The 19,656-nt window shown below is 36.4% G+C and overlaps 1 protein-coding gene across 5 annotated transcripts in view; it reads left to right on the top strand.

Annotated features, from left to right (window-relative positions):
* NTM (neurotrimin) overlaps window positions 1–19,656 on the top strand; it is a 1,385,759-nt gene that overhangs the window by 1,232,845 nt on the left and 133,258 nt on the right. The gene's annotated exons all lie outside the window — the stretch shown is intronic.

Below are 19,656 nucleotides of genomic sequence, written 5' to 3'. Positions count from 1 at the left end.
GCATTAGATGTCTGAGGTCAAAATTGAACTCAGGTCCTCCTGACTCTATTGCACCTCCTAGTGCTGCACTAACCTAGTGGTTAGCTGCACCCAACTACTTTAATATTTTTACCAAGAAAACCCCAAATGGGGTCAAAAAGAGTCTGAAATGACTGAATAACAAAATATGTATCTTTTATATGCAGCAAGAAATATTTTATTTTATTGTTTTTGTTATGAGATACTTATATTGCTTTTTATATTTTTGCATTTAGTTACATATTATCTTTGTAAATTATATAAAAATAAATTTTACATATGTACATATTTATATTTTATATTTTGCATACGTATGTGCATATTCCTTTCACCAATAAAATGCAAACTCCTTGAGGGAAGGCAGAGTTTTAGGTTTGTTTTTATAGTCCCTAAACTCAGCATAGCTTATCAGTTGTTCTGGGCCTTAAGTTCCTTAGCTGTGAGCTCAGGGACCTAAGCTCAAATATCTTCAAGATCTTACCAATTCTGTTTCTAAATTTAACTGTCTAAACAGGTAAATGGTTTCCAAGCCCTTTTTGGATCCTCTGGTCCTGCTTCCTTGCAAAACTGGCCTTTGGATGGTAGTCATCTGAAGCTAATCCTGGTAGAGAATGGTTTCAGGATTCCACTGTTTCTAACAATGCACCCTAGATACAGGAAGCTTGGTGACCTAATCAGGTGAGATTCATTATGGCTCACCCCCAAGCTCTTGATTCCTCATTTTTGTACCTAACCCAAACAACTGGCTATTTTTTTCAGGTCTTGAGAGGGCAAGATACATGGTAAAAAACATAGTCTTTCTACAGTCCCCTCCTTCTCTCCCTGAGAAAGCCATTCACAAAATCATAGATATAGAATTAGAAAGGACTTCAAAGGCCAACCACTAGTTCAGCCACTTCATTTTATATTTGAGGAAACTGAAATCCGGGTCATATAACTTATTTGGGTAAAATTTGAACCTACAGACGTATAGCCCAATTCAGTAGTCCATCATATGCTGTCTTCATGAGTTTTGAAGTGCCGAATAGTATTAATAGGGAAATTTTACACTTTTTTTCCCATATCCAAACATAGAAGTATTTTAGACATCTCCCATTATCCTAGTTTTTGCTAAATAAATGGGTTTTGCTTAGGAGAATTACATAAAGAGATGACTAGGAAAGTAGGAGAGAGGCAGCTACAGATGAATTAGATTAAAAATGGTCAGTGATAAAGAGGATTTGGTTTAAAAGATGGGAAACAAAAATAGCATGAATCTGAAATGAAGAGAGAAAGAACAAACAGAACTAGGTTAGTAGGCACCTTATAATTATAAGAAAAATCATAAAATAGCGTACTTAGGGTGCTTAGCTAGAAATCACATGTCTGAAATGGGCTTGCATGCCCATCACTTTTTGCTGCTTCTTCTTTTCTCATTGGCCAGAAAGAGCATTTAATGGCTCTTGGCAGTTGAAATGGTCAGTTCAATACTGGGCTCTCTTGTGACCTCAGATCACAGCCAACTAATGAATACTCAGTGACCTATATAAACAGACCTACTTTTTTTTCCAGTTCAATTCTTCATGGATAAATGCTGAGGTCAGGATTTTAATGAATAGATCAGGAACCAATTAGCTTCAAAAATTCATAACAACTACAGGCCAAAAGATATATCCTGAGGTCATTTTGTCCCTACCTCAGCCTCCAGGAATGAAAATACTTCAAATAGTCTAGGAAGTCTATCACTAAGAGTTACTAGGTCAATCTCCATGACTCAGTCAAATATGACTACACTCATCCATGTTTTGACCTATTTTTCCTAGTTTTGGGGATATGGTAGCCAACAAAAAATATTCAAGTTTTCTGAACTCAATCATTCTTGCTATAAGCCTTTTCTAACTTTTAGTTCTTCAGCATTTTCAGTTGTATCTAACTCTTTGTGACCCTATTTGGGATTTTCTTGGTAGAGATACTGGAATGGTTTATCATGATGAGGAAACTGAGGCTAACAGGGTTAAGTAACTTGCCCAAGGTCACTCATCTAATAAGTGTCTAAGATCAAATTTGAACTCATGAAGAGGACTTTTCCTGACTCCACACTTAGTACTCTAGCTGCTTCTCTCTAACTTACACTTGTTTTTCTTATCTAGTGCACTCACTCTCAATTCTCAGAATCCCCCATGCCTAACCCTTCCTGCTGGAAGCTAAGACCCATGCAGAATTGTGACTTGCCCAGGGTCACACAGCTAGGAGGCCAGATTTGAATTCAGGAATATGAGTCTTTCTGACTCTAACTCCCCTACTCTTTCCATTATGCCATTTTGCTGCCTCAAATAAACTTAAAATGGGGCAAATAAAAACCTATTGATTTTAATATCATTTGCCAGTTGTACCTTCAGGGGAAACCTCAAAGGCTCAACATAGCAGCTATATTGAAATGTGAGAGTGGAAATGGAGACAGATTGACCATTGTGCTAATATAACAACCTTTCCTATTGTTAACAGGATCTTAGTTTGATGTCTTTGCATGAGGGCAAAGCAGAGGAGGGGCAGCTTTGAGAAGAGAGAGAAAGAACTATAAATAGTCTTCCACTGGTGGAAAGTAATGATGATTAGTTTTCCCCTACACTTCCTGTGAGGGACCTGAAACCATTCACCTCTGACCAAACTACATTAATTTTCATTTCTTACATATTTGAAACAGGACTAGTGTAAAGGGGAAGCAGTGCCTCTCCCAGCCATCACAGGAAAATCAAAGAGCAGAGGGAGAGCCAGCTCACTAGGGTTCAGATAAGAACTTCATCTCAAGCTCTCCACCAGTCCCAGGCCTCAACTCCAAGTAAATTAACTGAACCATTTCAACAGGCTTGAATTCTGTCTGCAGCTCAACCATCCCCTTGTTTACTGTTGAAATAATTACTACTTTGCCATAATATTAGCTCTGAGCCGTGACTCCATTACCATTATCACCGGAATATTACCCATTTATTATCTCCCAGCAACCCTGGAAGATGAATACTGGGCTTCAGAGACCAATTGTTTTACAGCAGACAGGATCTTGGTGTGCATTGTTTAATGAGGTAAACTACATTATAGCTGGCATTAATTTGGCTGCAGTGCTCTCCACTAAATCACTCTTAACCTGTAAATCTGCCACTGTTTTTGATGTATATTTAATCAGTGAGGATGGGAGGAATTATTTTAAAAGGTGGGGGTGAGGGACAAAAATGATGAGAAAAGGGTATAAGACCATGTGTGTGTATATATATATATATATATATATATATATATATATATGTATAAGACCATGTGTGTATATATATATATATATATATATATATATATATATATACACACACACACATATATATATATATATAGAAGAGGGGAAGAGAGTGGCTTAAAGTGAGAAAAACCAAAATCAAGAAAATGAAGAGAAAAATGCCTCCTGACCTGCTATAATCTTGGACTCAGTCTTCCAAGTACAAGAATAGTGAATTAGGTATAACTTGTAAGGACACTCTAATTTGCCTTTGTGGACTCAGATCCAAGTTGTGTCTCCCCTAGAAATTCCAAGTTCTGTGTCAATTTTGCTGACTCTGTGGGTAGCCAACACCATCATGACACTGAAATGGAAGAACCTGGTGAAGAGGTAATGAATATACCTGGTGGGGTGGGCTGTGGAAGATTCTTGAAAGAGAATGGATAACTTGAGTTTATCATTGCCTCTTTATTAAATAAATTAATATGAGTATATACATAAAAAGCACTGTTGGAAAAACACCTAGGATATAAGGGGATGAGCAAAGTTCCTAAAAAAAATCCTATCTCATCACCCAGATACATTTCTGAAATTGGAGATGTCTGTCTCCTTTCCTCCCCCTCACTAGAATATTGTTATTCTCTTAAAACTAGTTCTAAACCTTTTGATGGAATCTTTTGTATTCTATAGAGTCCTCAGGAGAATATTTTGAAATGCATAAAATAAAATATTTAGATTTACAAAGGAGAGCAATTATATTGAAATAATATGTATCTTTCCTTTTTTCTATCCAAATTCATCTCTGAAAATGGTGGGTCTGCCTACCTAAACTCCCCACTCTATTTGATCCTCCATTCAGTCACTAAAGTGATTTTCCTAAAGCACAGGTTCAATCATGTCATACCCTCAGTAAACTCCACTGGCTCCCCACTGCCTCAAGGGTCAAATAGAAGATGTCCTATATGACAGTCAAAATCCTTCATAACCTAACTCTTCCTACCTTGCTAGTCCTGTTGCATGGTAATCCCTAATATACATTCTTTTATCACTGATCTCCTAGTTCTCCCACAAACAAGACATTCCCCTTTAGCTCTAAACACTTTCTCTGTCCCTTGTCCCCCAATGCCGGAATACTTTTTCCTGTACTCTGTCTTATTGAAACTTTTCAAGTTCTAACTAAGAGCCTATTTTTATTGAAAAATTTCCCCCCAAAATATTAATTCTCTCTAAATATTTCCTAACTGTCCTGTATACATCTTGTTTTGAATGTATCTGCCTGTTATCTCCCCTATTAGATTTTAAGTTCTTTGAGGGCAAATCCTATTGTTTGCCTTTTTGTATCCCCAGCACTGGTTAACACTAAATACCTCAATACCTTCTCCTTAGTTGAGATGCAGTTTTCTTTTGCTAGGTCAATCCAATTCTTGGGAAGCATGATCCCCCAAAATATCATGTCCTGATACCCTTCCTTACAGTCTATACTCTGATGATGGCTCCTGCTCCTTCTGCTGCTGTTAATTCCCTATTCCATCTTAACTTCTACTAACCACAGTAATGCATGGTTAAGCTTTTTATTTTTTTATCTTAAATTCTTCTGGGTCAAGAATCAATCTTTTAAGTAAATTCTTTTATGCTTGCCCTAACCCCTGAAGTCTTAAACCAGCTACATTTTCTAGCAACAATGTGATAGAGAATTTTGTAATTAATTTATTCATTTTTCTGGATTGGAAAACAATATAGCCTTAAATTTTCTAAAAAATTAAAATTTAATATAATTCAGAGAGCAATGAAAAAACATATGGTAGATGTGAACAGGCTGCAATATATATAACCAATGAGAAACTTCAAAAAAGAACAGAAATGAAATATATCATCAAAGAAATATAAGATAAGCAAAGAAAATAAGATGATCATATGAAGATGAAAAGGACAGGTAGATAGCATCTTTGAAGAGAATGCCTAAATGGGTGAGACCACAGAGCCACAAGAATATTTCAGGAGGCAGCTAGGTAGCACAATGGATAGAGCACTGTCCCTGGAGTCAAGAGTACCTGAGTTGAAATCCGACCTCAGACACTTAATAATTACTTAGCTGTGTGGCCTTGGGCAAGCCACACTGCCTAGCAAAAACCTAAAAAAAAAACAAAAAAAAACAGTATTTCAAAATAATCATTTTACTTTGCCAAGTTAGAAAAGTCAATGAGCAACTCAGAATCCAATTGTAAGAATAAAAGTCTAAGTTCTACACTTATTCTTTTATTCTTTCTTTTTTGATCACTTTAAGATTAATTTTTAATTTATCAACAGTCACTCATTTCTTAAGTTCTTTTGTTTTTAAAGTTTTTCTCCTTAAAATAATCTTTCTAATGTATATATTCCCTTCACACACAATTATATGTTAAAACAATTTTTAAACAATATTTTGGTTTTGTTTTGATTTCCAAATTCTATCTCTCATTCTTTCCCCTCCCTAAGATGTTAGTAATAAGATGCAGGTTATATACATGTGCAATCATATAAAACAGTGGATCTAAACTGAGGTTACTTTTTGGTACCCAGAGTCATTGAATTCTGTTAACAAAGTGAACCTAGACTGAACACAAAACTCCTGTGGGTTTCCTAAAGATATATAAGTGAATATACTTTTTCATTGCTCAAAAGTCCAACTCAATAATATGAGTTGTGAAATGAGCACAGTTTTGTGTGGTCATTTTTGGGGGTCTGATTTAGAAATTCTTGTCATAGATGTAGATTGGCAGTACTGTAACAAATTTAGAAAGGATCTTGAGTATCCAAGGGGAGATTTGTTCATGCTTACAAAGCTAGAATGTCACAGGCAGACCTTCAACTCACATTTTCCTGATTCCAAGGTCAGTCCCTTAGGCACCATGCCTTGTTACTTCTTGAGTATAGTTACCCTGTTCAAAATTCTAGGGCCCTTTCCTTCCAAACTGGGTTAGAGCTAAAATGCTTCAAAAGGATTTCTTCCCCATCCCCCTTCTTGTCTATCTTTGCCTGCAGTGCTGAAATCCACTCATCTAGGGAGACTGTGGGTCTTTCAATTTAATAGCTAATCTCTGAAGTATTAGAAACTTGCAGGCAGTGTAAATTGGGAATATCTATAACTGCACATCCTCTTGACTGGAAGCTTTTTGTATCTTGAAAACTTTCTTTTGATCTCAGGGCATGTATTTGAAGCATAATTGCAATGTGTGTGCTTTTCAGTGTGTGTGTGTGTGGGGGGGGTTCTTAATAGTTACCATCACAATAATCATAATTTTCCGATAAAGTATAATTAAAGATAAAAGAGTATCTTCCAGGGAGCCTAGTGACCAAATAAAGGAATGTAGCCCTTGACTTAATTTCTAAACTTGCCCCATCTGCTTCCACTTATATTAATCCAATTGTAAGATTCTATAGCTTAAATCTTTCTTCCTACCCCATTTTCCTTACTCTCACTGCTCTCCACAGAAAGAGAAATTGGGGTGGGGTGAGGAGAGAAAAATACAAGTTAGAGAGGAAATTTCTTTTTTTAATTACCCAGTTATTACATGTGCTAAGAGGCATTCCAAGAATCCTTTGTTTTCTACTATAACTTTTCTCACATATGCATGTTTCAAGCATCTTGTGACCTTAGGACTATTAAACCTTGACACTAGTGGGTCTTGATGAATTATAACTAATAATTCTCTTCTCTCTCTCTGCCTCTCTCTCTCTCCCTCTCCATTGTTCTCTGTCTCTGTTTCTCTTTCCCCTTCTCCCTATCTGTCTCTCTTTTTTGTAATACAAAAACACATACAGAGACATTTCTCCTTGAAAACAGAATGTATACTTTATGAATACTTAGAATTAAAAAAGTGGGTTACTTTGAGGAAATTCTAATTCAAAGACTAATACGCCATTTTACTAGAGAATGCTTTTGAATGGGGGAACATTAATAACTCTCAACCCCTCTCACAGAAAGAACAAGAAACACACACAGAGTAGATTTGAACTTGGACTCTTTGCCTCCAAATCCATTGCTCTTTATTTCTTTCTGAAGTCTGGGGTGCACCATATTTTCTGGTACCTCAAAGAACTCAAGAGACATGATAATAATCACAGCTGCCACTTAAACTGGGTCTAAAGAGTTGTTCATTTATGTCTTTTCTATTGAGCATAATGTGTTGGGTACTGAGTGAAAATAAGAGTTTAGGGACCTCCCAACCCCAAAGATACCAGTCAGGAGGTTTCAGAAATGACCTTTCAGTTATCTAAAAATCACTAGAGATAAAGGGATCTCCAGCCCTCGGGTAATTTATTCCTTTATATGATGAGCATTTATTAAGGATCTCCTAGTTTATGTGTTCTGGGGATAAAAACAAAAAGTAATAATCAGTATCCAGCTTACATTTTATGTTGGAAGGGGATGGGGAGGAGAGAAGACAATGGAACACATTTCTAGAAAAAGTAAATGCAAACTCCAACAAAAGAGTCTTGCCTCTGTTTTCCAGGTTTTATATTCCCTCTCCTCCAACAAACATTTGGCCTGGGGCCTTCCAGCTCTCCTTAGCTTTTAGGTCCTTGAAAAAGTGAAAATCACCTTAGGGCAAGAGAGTCTTTCAGTATTTCAGTGAATCTACAGATGGCAATTTATGCCAGCTTTTTCATGCCCTGCAAAGCTTGGCCTTGTCCTTCCTTAAATCAATCCTAGATTTCTTCCAAGTAATGAAAGCCTTTCTCTGATCCTTTCTACAATGGGCATCTGCATCACTTGGGTTCTTCCTGTTCCGGTTAACTCTCTGCTTATCTTCCACCTTTCTCCCCAAATATCTATTTACTGTACCACTTCTTTTATCCCATCATTTTTGTGTATACAAGTCATTATTAGTCATATTCTGCAGCTTATCTATACCTACCACGTGTCTTTTTATCCTTTGCTGTCAGTCACTTCAATCATTTCTGATTCTTCATGATCCCACTTGGGTTTTTCTTGACAAAGATTCTGGAATGGTTGGCCATTTTCTTTACCAGCTCATTTTACAGATGAGGCAAACTGGGTGAAGTGACTTCCCTAGGTCACAGAGCTAGTAAATGTCTGAGGCTGGATTTGAATTCAGGAAAATGAGTCTTCCTGAGTCCAGATTCAGTGTTATATCCACTGTACCACCCAGCTGCCCTCTTGCCCTTTGGGCCATTGGCAATTTTGACTCAGGAAATTGTGGTGTGATATGACACTTTATAACATTGATAGTGGGAGGGAACAGCTAAAGATTGGGATAGAACATGGAAGAATTCATGTAAAAGATCAACTCTGACCCTGGAAAAAATTTTAGGGAGAAAAAGGTTCGTTTAAGCATTGCTAGAAGCTATGGGAAGGACTAAGGGCAGAAAGGTCATATGGGGAATCATGCTATAGTAAGTGAGCTTTTTAAGAGGTAATTGTGGGTTTTTTTGTTTGTTTTTTGTTTTAGTTTTTACAAGGCTGCCCAAGGTCACACAGCTAGGTAATTATTATGTATCTGAAATCAGATTTGAATTCAGGTCCTCTAGGACCAGTGCTCTATCCATTGTACCATGAGCTGCCCCAATTTTGTTATTTGTTGAGGGGGGGCAGTAACTCAGAGGTAATTAGGGATATATGATGTTTATCTTAGATAAGAAGATCTTGACACCTGGGGACTTAATCCTTTTGGGCTAAGGTAGGGATCCATTGTTTTGTTAGTGGAGGTTTGTTTTATGCCTGGGGACAGGATTTTTGAAGTCTTGGCTGGGGAGGGACAAAGAACTAAAAATTCTTTGCTTGAGCTCCTAGCTTGGGCAATGGGAGACAAGGATTAGTGTTACTGTAAGGTATATGGTCAATGCATAGGGAATAGTTTAATTATAAAACTTATTTTTCAGTCTAATATTTCCCCTACTTCACCATCAGAAGAAACAATACTAGGAGTAAAAAACAAAAACAAACTTGCTTTATTTAATTCAATTTAAACCCTTAATTCAATAAACACTTATTAAGTCCAACTATATGCAAGACTTTGAGGAAAAATGAATATTTATATAACACAAAGGGCTCAATTCTGACCTTAACCTTTACAACTTCTTTGCTATGACAGCCTGCCAAAAGCAGATAGAAGACTTGTCATAGTTTAGTGGAGTTCCTAGTTCATTGAATTCAGGACATAGAAATGAAGAAGATAAGAGCTCAAAATCTTGCTTTAGATAATTATTAACAATATGCTACTCGACAAGTCATTTAAAGTTTTGTGCCTCAGGATCTTCTATGAAACAAGAGGGTTAGATTCAATGATCTTTAAAATCTCTTTTGGTATAACTGATGTATGGTTTTCCAGTCCTCAGAAATTCTCCACTTGACCAAACTAAATACAGGAAAGCAGTATTTGATACCAAAAGTTTATAGTAGGAGATTAAGAGGATTTTCTCCTAGGTCTATTTCAAACTCAATTTCAGACTCAAACTTGATGAAAGTCTATTGTTTCTGTTTGCCCAGCTATAAAGTGAGAAGTTTGGTAAAATGGAAAGAACATTGACCTGGACCAGTGTTCAAATTCCTCCTCTGTTAACTTACTAACTGTGTGACCTTGGGCAAGTTGTTGGAACTGTATGGATCCCAAAGACCCTGCCTGCTCTCAATCAGTTATCCTATGTAGATGAGTCTAGGATATTTTCCTGTATTGTTTAAAACCATTAGCAGAAAGACTCTCCTATTGTAATAGTATAGATTGAATCTCAGGTTTAAACCTCTAGTAAGTTTCTATATAAGGGTCACTTCAAATTGTCAGGAATTGTTAAATTCTATGACCAGGAAGCAAGTCTGAAAAGAAGCAACAAAAACTGGTTTGTGAAGCATTTCTGAAAAGAAGCAGAAAAAATTGGTTTGTGTGGTTTTGAGGCAGTGGTGTTAGAACAGGGAGCATTTGAGAAGGGGTCACTGTAGATGTAGTATATTGGTCATATCTCACTTCTGTAATGGGCAGAAAGTCCCTTCAAAAGCAAAGTGGCTGACTGTGACTCTGTATTCACCTGAGTGCTCCATGGCCCAGTTAAACCACATTGTACAGCAGAGGATTCTGGAAAAGTTTATGACTTTCATATAAAATAAGCAAACTGGAAGCAATATGAAGAAATTACCTTTCAGATCTATGAATAGAAGATAATTTTATGACTAAGGAAGGGATAGAATGAATTATAATGGATAAAATTAAAATTCTGAATATACAAAATTTTAAGTTTACACAAATAAAGCAAATTCAGCTAAAATTGAAGGGGAAACAATTAGTTAAAGGGGAAAATTAAATCTTGGCAATGTTTTTCTAACAGTTTTCATTCTCAAAATATACCGGGTGACCTAAAAATCATAGTTCATTCTAGAAGGCAGCTAAATAGCATAGAAGATAGAACATCAGTCCTGAAGTCAGGAGGGTCTGAGTTCAAATCTTGTTTAAGACAATAGCTATGTGATCTTGGACCAGTCACTCAACTTGAATGTCTAGAATCCAGGGCTTTCTCTGGTTTTCCTGATTCATATCTGGTCACTGGACCCAGATGACTCTGGAGGAAAAAAGTTGAGGTTAATGACTTAGCATAGCACCACCCCACTAAAATCCATCCAATTCACATGCATTCCATGGTATTACCTCCCGAATATAGTGGTCTTCTTGGAAAATAAGGAGGAACATCATCAATTCAGTTTTAAATTGTGTAAGGTGTGCTTAGTTATTTTTCAGCTAAAATTTGGATACCTTGTATAAAAAAATTACTTCAAATTTATAATAATATTTACCAATTGATACGTAATCAAAAGATATGAATAGGCCATCCAAGTTTTTATAACTATATGGAAAAAAATCTCCAAATCATTAATAATTAGGGAACTACAAATTAAAACAATTCTGTACTTCTACCTCATATGCATCTGATTGGAAAAATGCCCCCCCCAAAGGGAAATAACACATGCTGGAAAGGCTTTGGGAAAACAGACAGTATTTTATCAGTTCCATGAAATAAGCTAGCCCTTCTGGAAAGTAATTTGAAACTATATATATCCCCATGTAACTAAAATATTCCTAATAGGCCCATCTATGTACAAAAAAACATCAAAGAAGAAAAAGTTCCCCTTTACATAAATATTTATAGTCACTGTTTACATTATCAAAGAAGAGTAAACTAAAGAAGGAGACATCAATTAGGGAATGATAGATAGATAGATAGATAGATAGATAGATAGATAGATAGATAGATAAAAAGATGGATGATTGATAGATAAATTGTGTATATAAATGCAATGGAATATAAGAAGCCTGGAAAAAACTTGTAAGAACTTATGCAAAGTGAAATGAACAGAACCAGAAATAATCTACGATATACAAGAACATTATAAAGACAAACAACTTTGAAAGACTTAAGAACTCTGATCAGTACAATGACCAAGCAAGATTCCAGATGACTGATAATGATGATTGATACCAACCTTCTAACAAAAACAGACAGAATAAGATATAGTTTGAAAAAAATGACTAATGATAGATTTTGTTATATTTTGCTATGATCAATTATTATTCAATTTTTGGTTTTGTTTTTTAATGAGTGATGAAGTGTTTAGTTGGGAAAGAAAAATAAATGCTTGTTAAAATGGATATCAGTCATGAAAAAACTTTTATTTCCCTCGTAATACTTCTAAAATACAAAATATTTTCAGGAGTATATGAACAACCAAATTACCCTAAAGTACCCAAATAATCTATTAGATATATTTTGAAGAGTTGCTAGACAAACAATTCCCCTTCACATTGTACCTTGTACTGTCTGAACAACTAAAAATAATAGGTTTGGCAAAATCTAAACCTTTGGCTCACCATGGCATGGTTGAATCCTTCAGCCATAGGATGATTCTTTTGTCCATCTTCTTTCCTCTCAAAGGAATACTTTATTGAAGAAATCTTGTCCCTCTAAAATTCTAAAACCCAATAGATTGAACTTCTTGAATTCTTATCAAATTCCACAAGGGATATCAGTGTGAATTCACAGTTGTCAAATAGAGTCCACTGGTCACATGAGGCCCATAACATCCCTGAATGTAGCTCAAACCTGATTAAAATGTGAATGGGAAATATTTATCAAAATAATTAAAAAATACAATAAAATGTAAGTATTATTACATTTTAAAATTAAAGCAATATGTAGCATATAGAGATACCAATGTATGGTTTAGTGACTTAGTTTCTTTTTTTTATTTTTATCTTTCTTTTTTTAAAAATGTATTTATTTACTTTCATCAATATGGACAGGTATAATTTTGTTAGAAAATTTCCTTCCACCCTTCCTTCCTACCCGCCTTCCCTCAGCAATGAACAGTCAGGTTAGCATATGTACATACATATTTTGATAAACATGTTTACAGATTAGTAATTTTTGGTGTGAGGAATTAGGATTAGGGAAAGAGATATATAAGAGATAATTTTTATAAAGTGTTCATATTCTGAAGGGTTGTTTTTTTTCTGTGTATTTTTTTTTTGTTTTGTTTTTATTCCTCTGGATGGGGATAATACAATCCATAGCTAGTCTAATACAGTTGTCCTAGCTCAATGTTGCTTAGAGGAGCTGCTTCCATCAAGGTGGTTCATCTCACAATGTTGTTCATGTGTACATTGTTCTCTTGGTTTTACTAGTGAGTAGTTTCTTTTTTTTTTAAGTTTTTTTTTTTTTGCAAGGCAAATGGGGTTAAGTAGCTTGCCCAAGGCCACACAGCTAGATAATTACTAAGTGTCTGAGATAGGATTTGAACTCAGGTACTCCTGACTCCAGGGTTGGTGCTCTTATACACTACAGTTGCCCCTTTAATTGAGTTTTGACACTTTTGGCCTAGTTCATAGAGAGGCAGCCTTGGGTCCAGAAAGAGCTAGGTTTACATATAATTGTCTGTCAATACATTTAATCTCTTAATACCCCAGATAACTTTCTAACATTATAAATCAAAGAACAGGTACAAATTTGAATTGGTGAAGGGTGTTCCCTTAGCAGAAAGTTCTTTCTATTCATAACATCACATCTATATAATAGCAACAATAAAAATTAGATAAAATTAACTCAACAAAAATAAAAGGCAAAGAAAATCTCATCTCAGGTTGCATAATGGCCACCCTCCATTCAGAGAAAAGGAATTGATAGACATGGGCTAGAAATAAAAGGTCTAATAGCTCTTCTCTTTAGTCTTCCATGCTCTTTTCTTGTCAATCACCAATACTGTTGAGATTGGTTATGGGGAGGAGAAAAAGTGCAGGCAAAGGACTGAGCCCTTTTCACAGTTCACTATCATAGTTCATGTTGGAAGGTCTGACACTCACTATCTGTTATCTCGGAGACAACCCTAAGCACTAAAACTCATAAGAGTGGTTCCCTTTTTCCTTTCAGTAAAGTACCACAAGGGTACCTTAATAAGACCTGCCTTTAAGAAAAATTCCTATGCCCTTCCTTCTAATCAAATTGATAAGGGGCTCCCTTGAGACTTCCTCCTCACATCCCTTCCATTATTTACCCAAATATCATATTCTCCAGTGTACATCTATGCCCCTCTTCTTGTCCGCCCCTCTTGCCCTCACACATATCAAACTCAATTGCCCATACACAAGCTCAGAAATTCTCAGTTAAGAGACAGTGTTTGTGGGGAAAAAAATGTAAACTCCTCTTTGTCTTGATGGTCTCAGTATGTGTGATGTGTTGTCTCTCCCTCAGAGGCAAATTGTTGCCAGTAAAGCGTGCATTATGCTATCAGATGTGATTGTAGCCATTGTTCAAGTGCACTTTCTCGGGCACAATAGATTACAGTTGTTTGATACCATCTCCTTGGTTTTCTTTTATCGTGTTTGTTTGTCTCTTCAGCTAATCTGCAGAATTCAGAAGCTGTCACTAGGCCTCCTAGTCCTTAGGCCCAAATCAATAAAGTCAAAGCCTTCCATGTCCTGGGGAACCCTCTGAAAGTCAAGTCCAATTTGTGGGTTTGTTTTCTTGACTTTCTTTTTTCCATTCTCCAGCAAAACACATTCAGAGCAACCCTTAAAGTGCCAGGAATTAGTTGATATTTCCATGTAGTTTCAATGGAGAAGGGGCTCATTGACAATGGCTTAAGGGCAAGAATACCAGATTTGAACTTGGCAATCTGGGTTCCCATCCTTGCTTTTTCACTTTCTCTGGTATAATTCTAGTTTTACCTTTCTGGGCCTGAGTTTCTCATTTTTGAAGACTGAGAGAGATAAATTAGAGCAATGGGGTTCTTAACTTGGGATCCATGGACTCATATGTGGGCCTAAGAGATATTTCAGTCTTTGAATTTATATGAATATTGATTTATGGATACATGCATGCATACATACATGTTTGTGTATATAGGATAGATGATTCTATATGTGCATATCTTTAAATACATATAAATGTGAGCATATATATGTATATACATAAACATATATATGCATATTTATTTTTCACTAACTTCAAAGTGAAATTGAACATTTTCTTTTATTATATAAAGTCATTATTCTGGGAAGGGGTCTGTAGCTTTCATCAGCCTTCTAAAAGGATCAATGGCACCCACAAAAAAAGGGGAAAAATCTCTGTATTAAAGGATCTCCCAAGTTCCTCCTTTATCTAATTCATATATTTTTCATATATTCCTGGTTTTACCCATGTTGAAGATAGTGCTACAACTCCTGCTTCCCCATGGACAAAAGAAATGTTAGCCTATGACAGAAGGACTTCCCTTGGAAAGACAGTCACTTGGGTATCCTAGCTCTCTTTCTTCTTCAGCAATTAAAGCAGCAAAAAAAAAAAAAATTATCTACTTTACCAATTGGTAGGTTGATTATTTCCTGCTCACCCATAGATTCATGCTATATTCAGATGGTGAGAGTAGCTACCATATTAGGGGGTGAAGGGAGAACTATAAGAAGTATTTGGATTTGAGAGATCACTCCACAAATTAAAACCTTTTATCAGTCTCTAATAGCTGTGCAAACTAATTATATTTTGGCCAAACTTTTCCAATGACTCCCCTGAGGTATTATTATACAATTCTGAGCTGTGGAAATGCGTCCCCATTCTGTCAACATCAGAATATTTCAGCAACAGGAATTGGGCTCCAACTTGTTTTAGCTTCCATGATGTGCTTTGCATAAACTGTATAGCATTTGTATGCTGAGTTTGGAAGTTAGAGTTGGCAAGGTTGGGGGAAGGGGGAGTAGGTGTGTAAGAAGGCAGCACAGCTGCATTTTGAAACACATTCATTATCTTAAATTTCTCCCATCAGGGAAGCTGTGATGAGGGATGGGTTTCAAGAAATCTTTCTCTTTTCAATGGACTAAATGTTTGGTCTGTTTATTAGGACTAGGGATCACTCCTCAGCCCTAGGTAGTTTGGTTAAAATATATGGATTAGTGTATAACACCTTATGTTTCCTAGCATCACCAACAATTTCTTGCTTAAGGGGAACAGATTACTCCTATATAATCCCATTTTCTCATCTGTAAAGTAAAAAATATTATTTATGCAACATGAAAGGCATTTGGACCAAGGGAATAGAGTGCTGGCTTTGGAGTAAGAAAAAGATGATTTTAAGTACTGCTTCCCCTGTCTCTGACTGGCACATACTGACTATGTGACCTGTGGCATGGTAGAAAGAAAACTGTATTTTGAGTCAGAAGACCTGGATTCAAATCCAGACTCTATTACTTAAAACCTGTGCAATTCTAAGTAAGTCCATTAACTTCTCTGCTTCCCTTTTTACATCCATAAAACAAGAGGGTTGATCTAGGTGACTCTTGAAGTCCCTTCCGACTTTAAATAATGACATTATGATACAGGGCAACTCATTTAATCTTTCTAAAATTAGAGATAGAGCCAACCTATCTTAGCAGAAGAAACTTTCCCATTTGGAATTCCCTTTACTAAATCACTGTTCCAATATTTATCCCTTCCTTTTTATTTAACATGAGGTTGTAGGGTGAAATGTTTTGTAAAATCTTAGAATTCTAAAGAAATATAACATCATTATGATCATCATTCTTCAACTAGGTCTATGGTCTCATGCTCTTATAGGATATAGTTATTGTTATTTGTAACAAATAACAATTGTTATAGCAAATAGCAATGATATACTGCCAGATCATATACCATAGACCTAGCTCAAGAATGATGATGGCAATCTAAAGAATATTCAGAACCCATTTGCCCAGTTCTTGAAGCCATCCATCATCCTGGTAGGCAACATCCTTGGAGATCTGACCTGATTTTACAGGGCACAGTGACCATAGCTACTGAATACTCAGAAAAGAAAGTTCTTGTCTCCAAAGTCCTTGGTACTATCAGTGATTCATCCCAGGAAATGATAGGGTTTTTATTAGTGCAAGTGCCAATACAGAAGAGGTGGTTCATTACCCTTTGCTTAATCTATCTGCCCTGCGATTGAAACCTTCCACATGTGTTGTCTACCTATTAGAACATGTGCTCTTTGAGAGCAAGCCTTTAGCATAGGGCTCACATAGTAAGCATTGAATATAGTTTTTTTGCAGATTCATTCATTCATCTGGTAGTTATCATGTCATGCATGTTATCAACTATTTATTGAGCATATCCAGTAACTCACAAGACCTGCTGCCGTTTGTACTAGTGCTTATAGTGTTTCCCAACACCTACCCCCAACTTCTTCCAGCATCTGTCTACAACAAAAACAAGTTTCCCCATGGAAACAAAGAGAAATAAAGAAGAAGGAGAGGCGGGGAACCATTTATTCCTTCTACAGGCTTCTCGTGCATCATAAATATATGCTGGTGTTTATTTTAATTTCTAATTTATAAGATGTCTTTGCTAACAGTGGAAAAATAAGGCAAGATGACCCTTAGAGAGACCTGGGATGGGCTACTCACTCTGTTTTAACCATTGCTGGGGATTATCCATCTGTGTGACTTCGGGGATTATCTCTGGCTATTTGGAGAATGAGGGAGCCTTGTGGGTCAGTTCCTGTTGGATGCTTTTTGCTGAATGCATTAGAAAGGAGGATCCAAGGCTGATTGATCCACCAGTCCTACTAGGCAGCCATAAGCCTTGCCAGGTCCTAGCCAGAGGCAGAGGAAATGAAACAGGGAGACTGCTGAGGACTGGACCTTCCTCACCAAAGGGTCCCAAGTTTCATTTTTATTTTCTGCCATCTGCCATCCTCTCTCATGGGTTGCCATGATGGGCTCATCAGATTCTTGAATTCTTTCCAATCTTTACTAATTACACTGCAGATCAGTAAATCATTCCAGGCAAGAGGCTGACAGGGAAAGAGATGGGCCCTCTGCCATGCTGAGAGATAGGGGCTCTCCTGCCACACCTGCAGCCAACACACCTATGACTGCTACCAGACTGAGTGACACCAGAATCAGGGAGCTAAACACAAATACTTGGGAGTCACCCTGGGAAGTCAGACAGCCTGAGCACTAAAGTTTATATCCATCATGCAGCTCCAGCTTGGCAGGACAGCCTATGCAGGAAAGATGGAAGCTGGCATCTCCATCAACTATGCCACTCTACTATAAATGTTACTTCTTCCAAAATCTGAACTATTGCTGCATAGTTTCTAAACTCTGAGGCAGACCATTCATAATCCAGTAACTGCTTAGGGTTATAGAAAGATTCAAAGAATAATATAGCCAGAAAGAACTCCTCCTCCCTAAAATTCTTTCCACCAGGCTTTCTTTCTAAATAAGTTTCCTACCATTCTTAGTTTTACTTGCTGAATCATCATCCATTCAGATCCTCTGCCTAAGTGTGGGTGTTTCCAAGACTACCTGGGGTCTTCTTTTTTTTAAATCTCTCTAGCAAGACAGTGCAGTGGAGAGAACACTGGGCCTAAAGTCAGTAAGACCTGAATGGACATTGGTCTCAGATATGTATTAGTTGGGCAAGTAGCTTAAAAAAAAAACTCTATTTGCTTCACGTTCCTGTTCCTCAGTTGCAAAATGAAGCTAACAATAGCATCTACCTCCAGGGTCATTGTAAGGATCATCTGAGATAATATTTCTAAAGTACTTAAGCTGGAATCCAATAGGTACTAAATAAATGTTAGTCATTGTTACTCTTGTCATTATTTTCCTAGTAACCACAACTTTTCCATTTGGTTCAATTATTACTTTAACATAGATGACTCTAAAATGTTATATCTAGACCAAAATATCTTTCCTGCATGTTTATCTTATGACTTTCTTCCTAGGTGTTCCAAAAACATCGTGAACTCAACATGTCCAAAACTAAATTCATCCTCTTCCTTCTTAAATTTCCTTTAAATTTCTCAGTGTCTACTGAGAATATTTCCAGTCAGTCGTCTATGACTTTTTAGTCATGCTTTGCTTTCCCCTATCTCAAATCAGTTTTTATCATCCCTGAATCTTTCTCTATATATTCACTCACATGGCTACCATTGGAATTCCCACTAATACTATGATTTTGCTGAACCCCTTTCAATAGCAATAACAATGTTATAAACCTCCAGAGTAATTTTATATACTACTCATAATATTTCTAAGCAATTATTTACTACTTAAAGCAATATCAAGTGGAAATTAAGTGAATGCCCTTCAGTTGGGGAATGGCTTAACAAACTGTGGTATATGTATGCCATGGAACACTATTGTCCTATTAGAAACCAGGAGGGATGGGAATTCAGGGAAGCCTGGAAGGATTTGCATGAACTGGTGCTAAGCAAGATGAACAGAACCCAGAAGAACATTGTACACCCCAACACCAACATGGGGGTGATGGCCAACCTTAATGGACTTATTCATTCTCTCAGTGCAACAATCAGGGACAATTTTGGGCTATCTTTGATGGAGAATACCATCTGTATCCAGAGAAAGAATTGGGGAGTTTGAACAAAGACCAAAGACTATTACCTTCAATTTAGGAAAAAAACCCATTATCTTATTATGTAATTTTGCTGTCTCATACTTTATTTTTCTTCCTTAAGGATATGATTTCTATCTCATCACATTCAATTTAGATCAATGTATACCATGGAAACAATGTAAAGACTAACAGAATGCCTTCTGTGGGGGGTGGGGGGAGGGAAGCAAGAATAGTGGAAAAATTGTAAAACTCAAAATAAATAAAATCTTTCTTAAAAAAAAATACAAGGGAGCCACAGACATGATTATGCAGTAAAAAAAATGAAGCAATAGTAAGGATTTTTTAGTCCAAAATCAATAGATCATCATCATCATGAAACACAGATACTAATTGAGCTAACAAAATAATCTTCATGAGATACAGTGTTGAACATACCTTTCCTCTCAACAGGTATATAGTATAAAAAAAATACAGTCAAGATTTTAGGGGGAAATGTTTTATACCAACTGTGCTTGATTTCCAAC

Source organism: Macrotis lagotis, chromosome 1, assembly GCF_037893015.1.
Source record: "Macrotis lagotis isolate mMagLag1 chromosome 1, bilby.v1.9.chrom.fasta, whole genome shotgun sequence".
Classification (NCBI taxonomy): domain Eukaryota; kingdom Metazoa; phylum Chordata; class Mammalia; order Peramelemorphia; family Peramelidae; genus Macrotis; species Macrotis lagotis.
Note: the sequence above shows the minus strand (reverse complement) of the source record. Positions and strands in the feature narration are given on the sequence as shown.